This window comes from Spodoptera frugiperda, chromosome 25 (assembly GCF_023101765.2).
Source record: "Spodoptera frugiperda isolate SF20-4 chromosome 25, AGI-APGP_CSIRO_Sfru_2.0, whole genome shotgun sequence".
NCBI lineage: Eukaryota > Metazoa > Arthropoda > Insecta > Lepidoptera > Noctuidae > Spodoptera > Spodoptera frugiperda.
The window spans coordinates 20,710,890-20,728,278 of NC_064236.1; the positions used below are offsets into that span (position 1 = coordinate 20,710,890).

Here is a 17,389-nt window from a genome sequence, read left to right on the forward strand (position 1 = left end):
TCGTACTACTGACTATCTTTTCTCCTCTTATTGTAGTACTTCTTATTTTCCTCTTGAACTGTTACTGTATATTTGTTCTTTGTCTTTCTGACGTAGCACTTCCCTTTCACTATCGTACTGCTTAGCCGCTTCCTCTTGGAGTAATCTCAACATTTCAACATCCTCCTTATTTCTCATCTTAGTACCAATCAACAGGTTAAAAGGTGTAATACCTATGCTTCTCTGAAAGTTACTATTTATTGCTCTTTGCAACTTACGTGTTTAAACCATGAACCAGGGCTTTCAATACACAGCTTTGTAAGCATGGGTATTATAATTTTATGGATTCTTTCGACTTGTCCATTCCCTCTTGGTACTCCTGTCATGATCACCATATGTTGAACATTCTCTTCTTTGCAATATTCTTCAAATTCATGGCTTGTAAATGCTGTTCAACGATCCGTTATCAATCTGCTCGGATTCCCAAAAGTTTGTTGGTGGGTTCTTAACTTATTCAGCGTTTCAGCACTAAGGTGTCGTCTTGGTAGGGAATAGCCATACAAATTTCGTAAACGAATCAATCATAGTCAGGATGTAATTGTATTGCTTTTTGGTACTTGTCATTGGTCCAACGTGATCTAAATGCATCGTGTCCAATGGAATGCTTTCTTTTTCAATAGGGTATAAAAATCCTTCTTGTTTTCCTTCCTTCTTCGTTGCCAGGAGACTAGGAATACACGCTGCAATAAATTCTAACTTTCTGTCCAAATCTTTGATGAAATAATCTTGCTGTATCAGCTCCTTCATTTTCTTCTTAGAAAAATAACCATTAGAATGGATTCTCATGATTATTTCCTTTTCGAAACATCTAGGTATAACCAACAGCTTTCGTGGTCCCTTGTAGAGTATGTCTCCATCTAACGTGTAGTCCTTGTAAGCTTTCTCTGTTAGTATCTCTTTGATCGCTTTAATACCATCGTCTTGATTCTGTGCCTGCTTTATTTGCTCTCGCAGCATGGTTACTGTAGCTACGTAAGGGTTCCGGCTTAGAGCATCAACATGGGACATCTTTTCTCCAGCTCTATGGTCAACTTCAAAGTCATATTCATTCAACATCATCACCTATCTTGCCACTTTTTCTGTTAGATTCTTCTTCATCAGAGTCTGCTGAAAAGCTTTACAATCTGCTACTAACTTGAATCTTATTCCGTACAAGTAATGACGAAACTTCTTTATACCTTCCACAATTGCTAATGCCTCCAGTTCATAACTGGAATACCTGCTTTGAGCTTCGTTAGTCCTGTGACTCATAAACTGAACTGGATGCAAACCAGTCGGATGATGTTGCATGAGAATAGCAGATATTGCAACCTGAGAAGCATCAGTATGTAACTCCGTCTTAAGGTTAGGGTCGAATGTCTTCAAAACCGGATCTGGATATCAAGTTATATTTCAAGTCTTTGAAAGCCTGTCGTTGCTCCTCGTTAAACACAAATGTAAAAAGGATGTAGAATTTGTGTTTTGCTATGGAAGCATAACCTTCTGTGTACTTTTTTAAATATGAAGTTAATCCAAGAAAATTTTTAAGCTGCTTACCAGTTTTCGGTTCTGGAAACTTCATCACTGCATCTGTCTTTTCTGTAGTCGTCGTACCTCACCATCTTTGATTACATGACCCAAGTACTCAATTTCCGTCTGTAGTATTTTAGCTTTCTTCCAGTTGATTTGCAGACCATACTGTGGAGAGAGCTCCAGTACTTGTTTCAGACGTTGCAAACCTTGTCTTTCATCCGCGGCTGGTATGATAATATCATCAATAAAAATCATCATAAACTTTTGAGCTATAAGCTCCCTAAATACCATGTTAACAAATCTCATGAAATATTTCGGACTGACTGAAAGACTAAAGGGTGCTCTCAAAAATTCAAACTGTCCGTGATGCGTCACAAATGAAGTATACGGAACTGACTTGCTGACCCTCAAATGAAAGAAACAGTTCTTCAAATCAAGCACACTGAATACTTTAGCCTGAGATAACCTATCTATGGAAATACATAAAAGACAGACGCGGTGGTTCCAGCGCCTATCCCTTAACTATGTCTAACGGGCACGTAACGACATCCGATCCTCAACCATCTGCGACCTCTTCGCCGATCATTTCTCATCAGTGGCGACTGATGATGAAAATATGATCATCAATTTAGACTCCTCTCTACTGCATTCATTACATATTAATGGTCAATGTTTAACAATTCCAACTATTGATCACGATGGTTTGTGTAAAAAAAGGTAATTTAAAAAACTAAAAACCCGACTGCGTTTCTTTATAATATTAAAATGAAAAAACCCTAAAACAAGAAAGTCATCGTAAAATTGAAGCAGTCGGGACCCATTCTAAATATGGGTACATACGGCTGGCTTTTTCTTGTTTTAGACTTTTTTCATGTTCATATTATATAAAGAAACGGAGTCGGGTTTTTTAGTTTTTAAATTACCTTTTTTTATTTTATTTCTTTTGGTTTTATTATTTTTGTATTTTGATATATTTAGTGTCACTCTCACATTCAATACGAATCAAACGACCCCTATCAAGCGGAAATCCATCCAGGCTAGAGAGTGAGAAATATTCGAATTTGACGCCAAACATCCGCCATTTTGGAATCTAACGACACCTCTCAAGTTAAAATCCATCAAGTTGTTTAGGCTAGAGAATGAGAAATATTCGAATTTGGCGCCAAAAATCCGCCATTTTGTTTTTTTATTATTTTGATATACCCAGTGTCACTCCCCATTTTCGTATCTGCTTGTGCATCAGCTCTTACAACTCCACTGTACTATATTTATAATAAGTCATTAGAATCAGGCCAATTCCCGCGCGAATGGAAGAAGGCAAAAATTGTGCCAATACATAAGTAAAAAAATAATGAACTTATAGCTAATTATAGGCCAATTTCCATTCTTTCTTCTTTTGCTAAAGTCTTTGAGTCTCTGATTTGCCCTTATATACAACAACACACAGGGTTATATCTTAGCAATCGACAACATGGCTTTGTGGCACGTAGATCTACCTCGACGAATTTGACATCGTTCATGGAGTCAATAGTGCAAACACTGGATGTAAATATGCAATATGACGTCATTTACACAGACTTTAGCAAGGCCTTTGACAAGATTTCACACAAAATCCTGCTATATAAACTAGCAGCATACGGTATCACGTGTCCCCTTTTAGAATGGTTGAAATCATATCTAACAGGAAGAGAATTTTTCGTTGTAATTAATGGTTTTCGTTCAACTAATCGAGGTATAAATTCGGGCGCCCCCCAAGGTTCTCACCTCGCTCCTGTCTTATTTAACATTTTTATAAACGATCTGCCGGAATGTTTCCACTTTTCCGAGTGCTTTCTATATGCTGATGACCTGAAGTTCGCTAGAAGAATAGAGTTCCCAAAAGATAGCGAACTATTGCAAGAAGACATGAACCGGGTCATAGAATGGTGCAATAACAATAAAATGCAGCTTAACACTGAAAAATGCTACCATATAAAATTCACCAGGAAAGCTAAGTGTCTCAGTTCAGATTACTTCATAGAAAATAACAAGATCCAAGAAGTAACAACCATTAAGGACTTAGGAGTCACCTTCGATATCAAACTAACCCTCCTGCCCCACATAGAGAACATAATCAAAAGAGCCAGTAGAATGCTAGGTTTTGTCATAAGAAACTCCAGAGAATTTAAGAGTGGCACGAAGATCCTATTGTATAACAGTCTTGTACGAAGTACCCTAGACTACTGTAGTGTTGTGTGGAGACCTCACTACGCGGACCACATACTTCGTATTGAGCGGGTACAAAAAAGGTTCTTGTGGCACCTCGCCTACTCAACGGGTAAAGCTAAGCTTCTTAAATCCTACACTAGCCGACTTCAATACTTCAATACATTCACTATCATCTCGTAGAGAAGCATATGATGCGTTATTTTTGTTTAAACTGATTAGGAACCAAATAGATTGCCCCGATTTGCTCAGTGTCCTAAGGTTTCGCGCTCCCTCGAGATATCCCCGCCAACCAATAACGCCACTGTGCCCACCACTGAGAAGGACAGTGTTGGGTGCAAACCATGTAATACCCAGACTGTGCAGAACTATGAACGGCTATAGTGATGTGACTGATGTGCACAGTGACAGTGTTGGTCAATTCCGTAAAGCTATTTTTACTAATATGCTCTGTAATAGATCATTTTATTTTTTTAGTATTAGTGTTTTTTTGATATTAGTAATTTTTGTAACATATTTTTCTGTCAGTTTGTTTTCTACACCGTTTTTTTGTCACAAATTATCATTTCATAATATTATATCAATAAGTTATTGTTAACTGTTACTATTATGCATGCTGTGTTAGCCTTTAAGTGATTTTATACTCGCACATGTTTATTATCTTTTTAGTTATAGTTATGAATTAGTGTAATAATTGTTGGCTAACCTATTTAAATAAATAAATAAATAAATCAAATCGTCAATTATTGGTAAAGGATATTCATTTTTAGCTATTTTACTATTAAGCTTCCTATAATCTACGCCCACGCGTGTACTGCCGTCCTTCTTCTTCACCAACACCAGAGGGCTACAATATTCTGAATGACTCACCTGAATAATCCCATCTTTAAGCCATTCATCGATTTGCCTTTCCACTACACCTTGCTCCACATAGGATTACCGTCGTGGTCGATGAGTCACTGGCACGTCATCCTTCAAAACAATCTTTAGTTCCAGCGGAGCTTCTTTAACCTGGACTGGGTGGTAAGTATCGATGCACTTATTCGCCTCCTGCTTGACCACTGGATCCTTAAGGACGCGTTCTCAAATCTGACGTAAATAAGCTATTTTTCGGTACATATTACGACCAAAAGAAACCTAACTGAACATAACTAACAATTACAATAGATAGATCACTTCTTTATCTCCAAAAATATTGATTTGTAATGTGAAAAATATATATTTTATTATTGCAAATACGATTTTTCTTTACCTCTTCACACAAAATTGACAAAAAAGGGTTGAGTTTAGGAACATTTTACTGCTACTACACGCATAATTCTGAATCTCAAAAAATATCCCGGGGAAGCAGACATAATCAAAAATTATACTATTGGAAAAAAATACGAAAATATTACAAATTGAAGGTCTCAGCACACATATGGGATCGGAAAGGGATCGTAACCGTAACGCCTTTCGCCTCGCTGTCAACCAGGCGTCAACCTTACCCTATGCACGTAACAAAAGCGTATCAGCAGCGCCTGTACGTCAACTCGGCTACGGCTAGGCGACACCGACTAGACTAACACGATAGTTAGTCGGTACGGAGAGACGTAAGCGCGGGGACGGAGAAACGTAAGCGTGGGGACGATGAGCCGTAAGCGCGGGAATTCAAGTTCGGAGCCTGTTCCGAGGCGAGGCGATTACGTTATTATTCCGATTAGTGTGCGTTGCAGTAGGGAGTTTAATACAAACCATTCTGAACGGCTCGAGGCGATACGGTGACGATCCCTTTCCGATCCCATATGTGTGCTGAGACCCTGACTCGGAAAAAAATAAAAGTTCCCGTTTAATTTTTTCTCTTACTATTTAGATTTATTGGATAGAAAATGTCTAATGAAATTTCAGTCTGCGCTCGAGCGCTGTCGTGAGTGTACGCTGTGTCGCCTGTATACAGAAAATCGCCTTGAAAAAGATCGCTGTACGAGTACAAAATATTTGATATTATACTTCACAAACCAATCTTGATATTTTACACATTCTGTACGAGCTGTAATAAAAAATATCTTACCTTGTAACTTGACAAGGTAAGATATTTTTTATTTTACTGAATATAGAATGTTTCGTTATATTATTTTGAAAATGAGGTTAAATCAAAATTCAAGATGGCGCCGGCAAGATTTGCCAACTTTACATCATGGGTGTCGTTATCAAGGTTTTCGGGGACGCTTATAGCGAATATGGAGTCAAAATCAAAATCCAAGATGGCGCCGACAAGAATTGCCAACTTTCCATCATGGGTGTCATTTTCATGGTTTTCGGGGTCGCTTATAGCGAATATGAAGTCAAAATTAAAATCCAAGATGGCGCCGACAAGATTTGCCAACATTCCATCATGGGTGTCATTTTCATGGTTTTCGGGGTCGCTTATAGCGAATATGAAGTCAAAATTAAAATCCAAGATGGCGCCGACAAGATTTGCCAACTTTCCATCATGGGTGTCATTTTCATGGTTTTTGGGGTCGCTTATAGCGAATATGGAGTCAAAATTAAAATCCAAGATGGCGCCGACAAGATTTGCCAACTTTCCATCATGAGTGTCATTTTCATGGTGATTGGGTCCTTTATAGCGAATATAAAGTGAAAATCAAGTTCAAGATGGCGCCGACATAAATATATAAATTTTTCGACATGAGTGTCATTGTTGTGATTTTTGGGGTCGCTAATATCGAATACGGAGTGAAAATTAAATTCCTAGATAGCGCCAAAAAAGTTTTTTTGACAGTTTTTTATGGTTTTCGGGTCCGTAATATTAATACTAACAATAATTTTAATATTAATACTAACAGTGGGCGGAAAATTTAGTATTGTTATGATAATAAATAGTATAAAAGATATGGCGAAAAAGTGCTCATCACGCTGAATATCTTTTCTTAAGAAAGTATATTCAAATCTCTTGAGGTTCGGCTGGGTTGTTAGGAGTCCATGTCAGGGATTCTAGATCCTTGATTTTCGCATGTCGCTAAAAAGTGCTCATCACGCTGAACATCTTTTCTTAAGATAGTATATTCATATCTCTTCAGGTTCATCTGGGCTGTTAAGTGTCCACGTCAGGGAATCTAGATCCTCGATTAATTTCTACGAGGTATTAATTTGCCACCAGTCCTTGATAAGTCTACAAAGTTTGACCGAAATCGGTCCGTTTAAAATGGGTAAATATCGAGTTGGAAGAGGTTGGTTACATAGAAACATACAAACAAACAAGCACACATACATACATTCTTCACATATGAAGCTAAATAAAAGCATGTAAAAAGTTAGTTTTCCGTTGGCACCATTTGATTTTTGATTTCGAACGCTAACGACGAAAACTATGAAAATGACACCAATCGAATAATCCGAGCCCAAACGATATATCGAATCGCGACATAGTCCGGGAATTTCGCCCTTTTACCTAACTCCTTCATTGACAACATATATTGTAAAAAACTTTCATCCTTTGTTTTCTTTCTGGATGCCATTAACTCGTGCATTTCCTTGGTGTTACAGGCCTCTGGAAATTCTTTTTGTAAAGCTGTTTTCAATTCTTCATAGGTCTTGAACACTTTTTCCGACCTTAACCAAAGCGCCGCCGTACCGCACAAGGATTTCTGTGCTATTATTAATTTTTGCTGGGCGCTCCAGCCAAATACCTCTGCGTTATCTTCTATATCTTGTGCCCACTTCGTAGAAGAATACGTTTTGTCTTTACCGTCGAATGGCACAATACTTCCATCTAGGAATGATGCCATCGGCACCATTGCTGATACGTCGTTCGTAGTCATCGTGAGGCGAACCTCGTAGCTCTCGTCGTCGTAGATACGTCTTACGTCGTTTAAATTTTGCTTAAGTCTTGTAGTTGCTGGAACGTCGTCTTATCGTCGTTTTATCACCGTCCCAACCCAGCACATCCCGGACGAGCCCCCAAAATTGTGGGAAAATGGGCTGCAGAGGAGAACGCGTGATAATTTTCAGAAATCTTTATTAGTCTCAGCAAAACGTCTTATATAAAATCGTCTAACATCTGACACAAAAACCGGTTGCTAGGTAAACACTTTTTCACGTTCTAAATATAAATTAGATACTCTAAAAGTTCCCATACCTACATTATTTTACTATTCTCAAAAAATATTATTTTAAGATTAAATGTTAAAATAATTTTAAACTCCACTGAAAATATTCATTTTGACAGCATTTAGTTCAGGGATAAGGGATTTAGATGGAGTAGACGGTACGATTTTTGTATCTATGCGCTGTACTAAGTGTGACGGGCCAGCGGCCAAGTTTGTTTTGTTTGACATTTGTTGTAGTGTTGCTGTTGCATACAAAAATAAATTCAGTCACTAATACTTTATATTTTAATGGAATTCTAAATAATATGTTATTACATAGAATTGTTTAGAATACGTAACTTTATCGAGATTATATTACTCATATAAATTTGAGCGAAGGCTGGTCATACCAAACAGTCAAATGCATGACTGTTTGCACGCCATCTTGCGTACTTAGTAGAACTACGTAGTCACAAATCTTGAAACACTGCCATCTCTTAGAGAGTTTTGTAATAATACCTCTATAAAATGTAACCAAATGAAGATGTCAGATTCATGTGCAAGCCGGTAGTGAGTGCTTCTGGTGTTCAATCTTATTTTGCATACTTAAACTAATCGCACATTTACCCGCACCGTACGCGCCGCATTTTGTAAAGTGCGGTAGGCATCAGAATTTCGAAGGAAGCATTCTGATGACGTCATATAACGCGGTGCATACGGCGCGTGCGGCGCGTGCTGATAGTTAGTTTTGCCTCATTCGGGCACGTAGAACTGAACGACTTGCACGTACCGAACGTATACGCACGAAATGGACGAAGTGGCGTTAATATCGTTTGTACAACAATACGACAAAAATTGTTGGCAATACTCTCAAGATACGAGTACGGCGCGTACGGCGCGCACGCGAATGTGCGAGGCTATCAAGAAATGCGGCGCGTTCGGCGCGTGCGGCGCGTACGTTGCTGACAAATGTGCTATCAGCTTTATATGAGAACGGTTACCCGTTTCCCAGTATTAAGATTGTCAACCCTGAAAAACTTCCTTGGTTTATTAGCTACCCAGAAACGTCAAATTATTTATAAAATTCAAAAAAACAATAAATTCATTGATAATATGTAGTGTATGATAAATATTAAAAGTCTCTCACAATAGAAATATATATAATTTATTTTTATACACAGAAGTTGTCACAAGAGTTCAACGCAACACCAGTATAGTTTGTAGAAGGAGTGAAAGATTAGTCGAGAACAGATATAATAGAAGCGATAGTTGGATAGCACGGCATTACTTACTCGTATATAGAAGCGCGGCGAAATTATATCGGATCAAAGTTAGTTCATTAAATCAGAGTAAACAGAAGCCTAAAGCAAACGCGACTCGCCGATGGTCTACGTGCGACCCTTGAAATTTATTAAGTCACTTGACAGGAGTCGCCACTCCAAAGAGTATAACAAGTGTAGGTCACCACAGTAGAATGAAAAAAGAAAAGGAAAATTACAAAAACATCTCAATTTGCATTTGCAAATTTTGTTCAAAGTGACCTCCCCTACGACGAATACATGCCCGAATATGCTTCATTCTCTTTATGACGGTCACCTTTGGACTGAATGTGCGTCTTTTTCGTCACTATCTTCAAATATGTTTCGGAGAAGAATTTCGATACACGGCCAATTCCGTCCGCATAAACAAGGGATTTCATGTAAAAATCCACCGTCGTCAGATTCTGTCGTCACTTCCCGAATTCGGATGGAGCGGTATTTAATTTTTTTCTATTTTTAGCATATTCTCTTCCATTTCCAATAGGTTTCATTCTACTATATTTTTTTTTGTTCAAAACTTATTTGCACTGGCCTAATACGGTACCTCATCTGCACCCACCCTACCTCAGTACAAGATGTTTAGTCGAGTTGAGTCAAGAATATGATGATCCAGAAATTAAAGAAATAATATCACATGATTGGTATGTTGATGACCTAATCTCAGGATGCAATGATGAGGCAAAGCTCATTCAAATTTATTAGAAAATAGTAGACAAACTTGACTCAGCTTGTATGTCTCTCAGAAAAATCAAAAGTAATTCCACTCTATTTCTCAATTTTATTTCAGTTAAAGTTAACTGTAATCAAGATAATTTAAAAATAATTTCTTCACCAAGTCATGCATTAGGAATAGAATGGAATCCTAATACTGATAACATACTTATAGTTTCTTCTAAATTGCAGGATTGCAACAGTGGAATGCCATTCACTAAGCGTTCCATTCTATCTATTATTTCTAGTTTTTTTGATCCATTTGGTTTAATTAGCTGTTGTATTATTTCATGCTAAATTATTTTACAATCACTATGGTCTCTGAAATTAGGCTGGGATGATGAAATACCTGTAGAAGTACAAACATTATGGAACAAATTCATTGATAATGTTCATCACTTGCAAACTACATATTAAGATTCCGCGGCATGCTCGTTGTAATAATTCTGTAAGAATAGAATTTTATTCTTTTTCTGATGCTAGTTTAAAGGCTTATGGTGGCTGTGTATACTTGAAGTCTACTGATGCTTTAGGTAATTGTACTGTTCTACTATTATGCGCTAGAGCCAAGGCAACACCACTGAAGACTACAACTAAACCCAGACTAGAGTTAAGCGGTTCTCTGTTAGTCGCAATACTATGTAACAAAGTTGCAAAATCATTTGTTGTGAATAGCTTGTAAAACATTTTGGACAGATTCTAAAATTGTAGTAAGTTGGTTGTGTACCGCTTCATTAAAGTTAGAGACGTTTGTTGCACACAGAGTAGCATCAATTCAGGAACTATCTATTAATTATAAGTGGCTGTATGTCCCCACATCACAAAACCCTGCTGATCTAACATCTCGAGGTGTAAATCCCAATGAATTACAATTTTTAACATTGTGGTGGCAGGGACCTACCTTCATACAAAAGGGGGTGGAACATTGGTCATTGCAAAGTACTTATGTAGCTCAACCAACAATGCCTGAAGTACTTGTTAACAGTTCATGTGTTGACACATCACAATCACACAATTTAGTAATTGATATTACTAAATATTCCAGTTTTCTGAAATTGCGTCGCATTGTAGCTTACATATTCCGTTTTTATAATAATACTAAAAACACTAGCGGACCCGACAGACGTTGTCCTGTCTACACGTCTTTAATTTGAAAATTTGTCGGATCCAATGTAAAACATTCCAAAATCAACAACTACTTATAAATTCAAAATTAATTAAAAAAACATTTACAACACAACAAATTTTGTATCTAAACCATTCTCAGATCCCCTTGAACACACACAAAAAATTTCATCAAAATCGGTCCAGTCATTTAAGAGAAGTTCAGTGACATACACACTTACAGAAGAATTATATATATAAAGATTAGCAATCAAATTAAAGGCAATTTAACTGTAGAAGAATTAGCAATGGCTGAAAGTAAGTTAGTATACCTTGCTCAAAGAGAAAGCTTCCCAACTTCGAAACACAATGTAAACCAGCTCCCCTATTAAGTTTGACTCCATTTGTTGATGATAAGGGACTAATAAGGGTTGGTGGCCGTCTGGAAAACTCAATGTTTATTTATATTAATAATTTTAGAGTCTAAGCACCACTTGTCAAGACTAAATTTTCATTATTTTCATGTAAAACATTTGCATGCAAGTCCTCAACTACTTCTTTCTCTAATACGAGAAACTTACTGGCCCATAAGAGACAGAGCTTTAGCGAGGCAGACATTTAGAAAATGTACTGTTTGTACTCGTATGAATGGAGTTGTGGCTAAACAACTAATGGGAAATTTGCCATCTGGTAGGTTAACTCCAGGCTATCCCTTCGAAATCACAGGCACAGATTTTGCCGGACCATTCCTGATAAATGATCGAAAGGGACGTGGATCTAGGTTAATTAAATGTTATTTATGTATATTCGTATGTTTTAAAGTTAAGGCTGTTCATTTAGAATTAGTCGGCGACCTCAGCACAGAGGCGTTTATTCTAGCATTACGTAGATTTATAAGTAGAAAAGGTAAACTTCGACAAATTTGGTGCAACAATGGCTCCAACTTTGTCGGAGCTCACCGTCAAATAGGTAATTTTGTAGAATCCAACTGGACTTCTGTGTCAAAGCCTTTTACAGAGGAAGGCATTAAATTCAAATTTTCACCTGTTATATTATTCTCCTAATTCCGGTGGACTCCATCTGTCTCCTCTCACCCAAGGGCACTTCCTGATCGGTAGATCAATGACGTCACTGCCAGCGTCTGGGTGGCCTGCTTTGCCTGGGTCTGGCCTCACCGAAGACAACCGAACCGAACACCGAAGGCAGCCTGCACCGGTACGCCCAAATTGAGCAGGGGCCTTAGACAAAGTAACAATTTAAAAACGATAACGAAGTTAGAAAAGACTAAAATGTATGGAGGTGCGTTAAGTCACGTGGTCAATCGTCATCGTTATCGCAATTTGGTAGACAATGTTACATTTCATAACGAAACCATAAAATAACGAATCGTTATCGTGTTTATTCCATACAAATGCGTAGACAAGCAGCACTTTCAGTGTTCGTCTTCGCCTCGTTCGTGATCGCCATTAAGGATAACGAAACGAACGCTAAAACGTTGTAGTTATCGACTAATATCGACACAATTTGGCCGGATTTCATTCTACAGCTGATTTTTGACCTTGGTTGATGACATACTCTTGAGTATTTATTTTATGTTAGAGGCATTACTGCAGGTTAAATAAATTATAAAATGCATTCTCTTCGTTTATTGTGGGCTGTGCACAATGTGAACGCCTGGGAGAGGCGTCAAAACCGATTAAATCAGCGACGGCTATTGGAAACAATTGGAGAAATGCCTGAATTGTTGTTCATCTAACATTTCAGACTTAATAAAAGAGAATTTAGGAAATTATGCAAGGACCTAGAAGCTCATGCACGATTAAAATATTCTTTTGAGATTCCCCTGGAACTAAAGGTAAGAAATATTACATTAATTAAACAATATAATTATAGGTATATTGCAGGCAACCAGATACTTATGTTGTTGGTTGTTGATCCTAATAACTTGAGTTGAAGCATTATTCGTCTGGTTAGTTTTATATATTATAGGTACTATATAACAAAAATATTGTGGTACGACACAATACTTTATTAACTGCTGTAGAGGTAAGTAAAAATAAAACCACATAATCTAAATCTGTATTATTATAATTTTCAGGTGCTGTGTGCTCTTAGCTTTTTAGCTACTCGCTTGCCGCTGTCTCGAAGGGGGTCGGTGCATCAACGGCGGCGGGCGCTCAAACGAGGGCGGTCGGGAGAAACAGCAGACTGCGGTGTCGCTGGCGATCTCAACCGCGGACGACGCCTGGTGGATGGAGAAATATTATTTATATTAAATATTTATGTATAAGAATATTTATAAATACTAATTCATCATTTATATGTATAATAGGTAATATTTATAAATAATAATTCATAATCAGATTAACCAAGTTAAAAACTAATTTATCAAAAAATTAAAAGGTGTCTTTCATGTAAGTCAAGTTACTTGGTTGACCAATGTTAATAAGAATATTTTATACTAGCTTTTGCCCGCGACTTCGTCCGCGTGGTTGTGTTAGTGCTTGGTGGTCAAAATTAAAACGTCTTCTACCCCTTTTATTCGCTATTACTCATAGATCTAAACACCCCTCTCCCGCACGCGCACCCCTGGCCTTGGCGACGTCCACATCGCAACGGGCCGTGCAGCATATTTTAATTTCACCACAACTTCAAAACCAAACGTCCAATTTTAATCATTTAAAGACCAAATATTATCAACATAAACTGTACTTATTGATGGAATAATTTATTTTGATAAAGATTAATAGCATGAGTAAAATAAACGCATTTAAATGTAGTCCAAAAAAATTCAAGATTTTTAAATAAAAATGTGGTTGTTGTGCCTCACTCGACATAGATAGGTATAGTGTGTCGCGGACTTTTTTGTAGATATTTATAAGATCTACAATTAATTGTAACATTTTATTGTTCTATCTTTTGTAGTTTAGGCAGCGTACGCAAAATAAGTAACTTCTTTGGTTGATTTTTTTCAGTTTGTGTCCGAAAAATTCAAATATCTTACGGAACCCTATTTTTTTCCAAAATAAAATATAGCCTATGTTACTCGTGGATAATGTAGCTTTCGAATGGTGAAAGAATTTTTAAAATCGGTCCAGTAGTTTTTGAGCCTATTCATTACAACCAAACAAACAAAGTTTTCCTCTTTATAATATTAGTGTAGAAAACATTTTGATTTATTTATTTGCCATCTACCTGCTAGAGACAATTAAGTAGCTCATTTTTGAGCAAGACCTTTGAAGGTGTATATCTAGTACTTACATTAAATCCTAGCTTTTCTATAGTCTTGTTCATAGTTATAAGTATGTGTGTATATGTTATAAGTGTAAATGAGATTAAAAAGCCAATTTGGCAAGAACTTTTGAAAATAACATATCCCACCCAAAACATAAATGTGAAAGGCTGCCAAGTTCGATAATATTGGAATGCTTCGCCTATAAAAGAAGTGAGATCTAAATAAGTACCAAGTTCCATACACAGACTTCAGTTAAAAATGATATAACTTGGCAAGGATTTCATTTATTTTTGTAAGGTTTATTTTCTTTTTTTACTTTACTTTGACCAAATACAAACCTTCGTAACGAATTTTAGGTCGGTACAACCATTGGAAGATATAGATAATTTTTTTGTTTTACTTCCTTAGGGGTATGAATTTACACCTTCATTATTTTTAAAACCGACTCACACTTGGCCATTTTCAGATTTTTTCCTTTACCTTGACCTAAAGACCTACCTCCATGCCAAATTTCAAGTCAATACGACCATTGGAAGTGGTCTAGGTTTTTGATGAGTGAGTGAGTCAGTCAGTCAGTGAGTGTATAGTAAAAATAGCGATTTTCTGACGTCGATATCTCAAGACCTACAATAGGCACATTTATGAAATTTTGTATTTTAGATAAGTAAGTAGATCTCGACAGATACTAGAAATTTCATATGCGTAGATAAAATAGATTTTGAGTTATAGGTGGGTCGAACTTGGCCCGAAATGGTTCGTGTAATATAACCCACGGCCGGTGTGTCGGTTTTTTGCTCGAACTTGGCGGACACACTGCCGTGTGTCTAGATGCATGTTATTGTTCACCAAAGTATAGCTTGTACTATATATGTACTTGTTTGACTTTTTGTAGTAAGAAGGTTAATGTTTAGTTGTTAGTTTTCTTTTAAATATTTACTTAAAAGCAAGCAAATCTTAAAAGAATGCAAATATTTTATGGTATATACCAATAAACATATCTTGTTTCTTTCTTACTATGGGTGTCAGAGATTAATCATCATCATCATCATCATAATTATAAAAAGTCCCCAGTCTAGTTATAACAGAGAAAATGATTACAAGCCAATTTTCATAACCACAAGGGTGTGTCCACTTATCCAAAACCCTTTAGAAATTAGCTTACCGCACTCTACACTTTCACACCAGACTTTCCAAAAATGTTCATTAGATCCTTACTTTTTATCACTTGTCTGTAGTCTTGCTGCCACCACCACCAACAGCATTCAATATGTTTGTCAGTTCAGTCCACAGTCAGTCTGACCGTACCCAACCTAGTGATGCAGCAAGAGGCCTCGCCGGGTCACCATGACTATAACAAAAACAAACAACGATTCAGTATAAGTACTTCATTGTTAAGATTGCATCATTGTGTACATTGCATACTAGTGAATACAACTTGGATTTACTTACTTTGCCATATCCTTAAGCAGCGTTGACAATTGTTGGGACTTGTTCGCACTCTTGATTCCATGGAATCATTCCCATTTGTCCCCACCGTCCATGTCACCACTGGTGACAAATGGGAATTTTTTTTTTAAATATTCCCATTTGTCCCCAGTGGGGACGCTCCAGTGGTGACAAATGGGAATGACTATTACTTTTATTCCCAGTTGTCCCCAGTGGTGGCAGACGGGAAAAATAAATTGATTTGTCCCCACTAGTGACGTAGTTTGCTCAGATATAAAGCGAAGTTGTATCCGTTCAAGGGAAAACATATTTTCATGTTTTTTACTCACATCGAAAATAAGACAAATAAAACATTTACAAGTATCTTAAAAGACATATATATTTTCACAAATCACACTGAGTCAAGTAATTGAGATCAAAACAAGGTACTTAGGTTACAGTTACTAGTAATAATATTATTAAAGATCGTCTGATTATTTACTGTTAACAACTTAGGTAGATATCATAGATTAACACAATATTACCTAACAATAGTACCTAACGATAGTACCTAACGATTTTTTTTACAGAATAATCAATGCCTTATTTACAATAATATACATTTCTTTGTTTTATTACAGATCAACATATTTACAATAATTTACTTTTTAAACTTAAGGTTTATAATATTGTTATTATTCCTATCTTTTTAGGTTTCTATCACAGAATCAATCTCTAAGACAAGTGCATGTTTGCATACTAAATTATTTTGAATAATTTAGTATGCAATATGCAATACGCTATACCTAAAACCACATACATAAATAATATAAAAAATCACAATAGTAGCTAGAACTTATACCTGTCTTTTTAGGTTTCTATCACAGAATCAATCTGTGAGACAATAATTTACTGTCTTTTTATCACATATTAACATATAGCTTTTGCCCGCGACTTCGTTCGCGTGGAATAGTGACTTCCGGCAAATTTTTGCTTTTAACCACATAGTTCCCGATCTCGCGGAATCTCTTCAAAAATGAGATGTAGAAGATATTCCAGGGAACTCTTCAAAAATCAACATAATGAGCTCTGCGTTTGAATTTAATAGATGTATACTCACTTAGGGCATTGAAAAAAATAGTTTAAAAACGGACTTAAACTAAAGAAATATTATAATCTTTCCGAACTTAAGATGAAAACTAACTTAAAACTAAAGAAAGCTACGAATTACGAATTTATAACAATTAAAAAAGAAATTATATTACAACCTATCCTCTATGCTTATAATAACTAAGCTTAAACTAAATAATTTAAAAGAAACGACTTAAATCTAATCTATCTAATTAATTTAATGAATTAGACTTACAATTTTATTAAAAAAACTAACTACAGTAACTACTAATAATCGATATCAAACTAAACCTACGTTAAATAATTTAACCAGAAAACCAGGAAAACCCAACAAATAAACTTATTAATTGACAAATACAACGAAACCAATTTATTTAGAATATACGAAACAGCAGGACCACTACAGACAAATAATCATACGACTGATAATACACTGCACGCTGCGCACTCTGACTGCACGGTTGGTGCGGTGGCTGGGCAACTGGCTGCCGAGCAACGGGTAGCGGGCTCGGTTCCGCATGGAGCAACACTTTGTGTGATCCACAAATTGTTGTTTCGGGTCTGGGTGTCATGTGTATGTGAACTTGTATGTTTGTAAACGCACCCACGACACAGGAGAAAATCCTAATGCGGGGCAA

At 36.6% G+C, this 17,389-nt stretch overlaps 1 long non-coding RNA gene across 1 annotated transcript; it reads right to left on the minus strand.

The window, feature by feature from the left end:
* Positions 1 to 13,030: 13,030 nt before the first annotated feature.
* On the minus strand, positions 13,031 to 16,911 carry LOC118268526 (uncharacterized). The gene is made up of 3 exons (XR_004783036.2): positions 15,645 to 16,911; positions 15,411 to 15,543; positions 13,031 to 13,205 (listed from the first exon to the last, which is right to left on the minus strand). It is a non-coding gene; the product is annotated as an uncharacterized LOC118268526 (long non-coding RNA).
* Positions 16,912 to 17,389: the final 478 nt, after the last annotated feature.